The sequence below is a fragment of the Ursus americanus genome, chromosome 1 (genome assembly GCF_024610735.1).
Source record: "Ursus americanus isolate L20-20 chromosome 1, mUrsAme1.1.p, whole genome shotgun sequence".
NCBI lineage: Eukaryota > Metazoa > Chordata > Mammalia > Carnivora > Ursidae > Ursus > Ursus americanus.
The window spans coordinates 37,708,797-37,711,322 of NC_142127.1; the positions used below are offsets into that span (position 1 = coordinate 37,708,797).

At 35.5% G+C, this 2,526-nt stretch overlaps 1 non-coding gene across 1 annotated transcript; it reads right to left on the bottom strand.

Annotated features, from left to right (window-relative positions):
* Window positions 1-2,079: 2,079 nt before the first annotated feature.
* On the bottom strand, window positions 2,080-2,186 carry LOC123783414 (U6 spliceosomal RNA). The gene has a single exon (XR_006777201.2). It is a non-coding gene; the product is annotated as a U6 spliceosomal RNA (small nuclear RNA).
* Window positions 2,187-2,526: the final 340 nt, after the last annotated feature.

Consider the following 2,526-nt stretch of genomic DNA (forward strand, 5'->3'; position numbering starts at 1 on the left):
GGGATCACGCCCTGAGCCGAAGGCAGACGCTTTAACCGCTGTGCCACCCAGGCGCCCCCTAAGGCTCCATTTTTAAACACCATCCCACTGGGTGTTAGGATTTAAATATATGAATTTTAAGGGCGATATTCAGTCCATGACACCTTATAATCTTTTTTTTTTTCCTCTATAAGGTTGGTAGTTATGTCTTTTTGTTGGTGACATTAGCAATTTTAGTCTTCTCTCTTTTTTTGCTTGATTAGGCTGGCTAAAGATTTGTCAATTTTGTTAATCTTTTCAATGAAGCAACTTTCTATTTTGTTGATTTTTCCCTATTGTTTCTCTATTCTCTATTTCATTTATTTCCCTCCTAATGCTTGCTTTGAATTTAGTTTGCTCTTGTTTTTCTCATTCCTTAAGGTGGAATGTTAGGTTATCGATTTGAGATTTTTTTCTTCTTTTTTAATATGGGCAATTATAGCTATAAAGTTCTTTCTAGACACTATTTTCACTGTATCCCTAAGATTTGGCATGCTGTATTTTCATGTTCATTCATCTCAAGTATTTTCTAATTTCCTTTGTGATTTCTTCTTTGACCCTGTGACTATTTATGATTGTGTTTAATTTCCATTTGTAAATTTGTCCCATTTTCTTCTATTATTAATTCCTAATTTCATGCACCGTAGTTGGATAGCATACTTCACATGATTTCAATCTTTTGAAATTTATTGGAACTTGTTTCATGGCCTAACATACGTTCTACCCTGGAAAAAGTTTCACATGTACTTGTGAAGTATGTGGACTCTGTAGTTGTTGAGTGGAGGGTTCTCTAGGTTCTTGTTAGTTGAATTAGAGTGTTGCTCAAGTTCTCTCTCTGCTTGATGACTTTTTGTCTAGTTCTTTCATTATGTAAAGTGAGATATTGAGATCTCCAACTATTATTGTTGAATTGACCATTTTTCTCTTCAATTCTGATACTTTTTGCTTCATGAATTTGATATATATATATTTATATATATGTTTATAGTTTTATCTTCTTGATGAATTAACTCTATTATTATCAAATGTCCTTCTTAGTCTCTAGTAATGATTTCTGTCCTAAGGTCTACTTTGTCTGATATTAGGGGAGCCATTCTAGGTCTCTTCTGGTTATTGTTTACCTAGTAAATCGTTTCCCATACTTTTACTTTCGACTTCTTTGTACCTTCGAATCTAAAGTGTGTCTCTTATAGACAGCATGTAGTTAGGTTTGGAGGTTTTTGTTTTGCTTTGTTTTGTTTTAATCTATCCTGCAAATTTCTGCCCTTCAATTCAATCCCTTTTCATATAATGAAATTACTGATAAGGTTATGCTTACATTTGCCATTTTTTTATTTGTTTTCTGCATGTCTTTTTTTTAAATCCTTCCTCCATTACTACTTTTGTTTTAAAAGAATATTTTCTAGTGAGCTATTTTAATTTCCTTATTATTGCTCTTACTATATATTTTTAAAGATTTATTTATGTATTTTAGAGAGGAAGGAAGGGCAGAGGGAAAGAATCTTCAAGCAGACCCCTCACTGAGCATGGAGCCCAGCTCGGGGCTCAATTTCACCACCCGCGAGATCATGACCTGAGCCAAAACCAAGAGTCAGCATTTTAACTGTGAGCCACCCACGTGCCCCTCTTACTATGTTTTTTTTTTTTAAATGACAGCTTCTTTTTTTTTTTTTTAAGATTATTTATTTATTTATTTGACAGAGAGAGACAGCCAGCAAGAGAGGGAACACAAGCAGGGGGAGTGGGAGAGGAAGAAGCAGGCTCCCAGTGGAGAAGCCTGATGTGGGGCTCGACCCCAGGACCCTGAGATCATGCCCGGAGCTGAAGGCAGACACTTAATGACTGAGCCACCCAGGCACCCCTACTATGTGTTTTGAATCATTTTCTTAGTGGTTGCTATGAGGGTTCAATTAATACCTTAATTCATAACAATCTAGTTCAGATTAATTGAATTGTAATAGTATGCAAAAACTTTGTTCCTCAATGACCCCTCTCCCCTTATTTGTGCTGTTATTATCATGTAAATTACATCTTTATAGATTATATGCCCATCAACACAGAAAATATAAAGAATGCTTTACACATTTATAAGTTATCCTTGCACTGGGGCCATGCTAGTCTTTTTTGTATTGTTCCAATTTTAGTATATACGTTGCCAAATTGAGCACAACATGATCTAATATTGGCATTAAAAACTACTCTGGCTTCAGTGTGAAAAATGAATTAAAGAGGAGGCCAGTCTGGAGGTGAGAAGAAATAGATAGGAAACGCTGAAATATATCAGGTAAAAGATGATAGTGGTCTAACCGAGAGTCCAGTACTAGAACACTGGAGAAGAGATGTAGACAACACATTTGAAATATATCAAGAAGAGAATATTAACTAGCCTTGGCAACTGGATGTAGAGTTGAGCAAAAGGAAAGGGTCAAAATGACGAATTCTCTGTATCGTGCAACTGAGAGAATCGTGGTGCTATTCACAGAGAGAGATAACGTTGAAATAGATGCT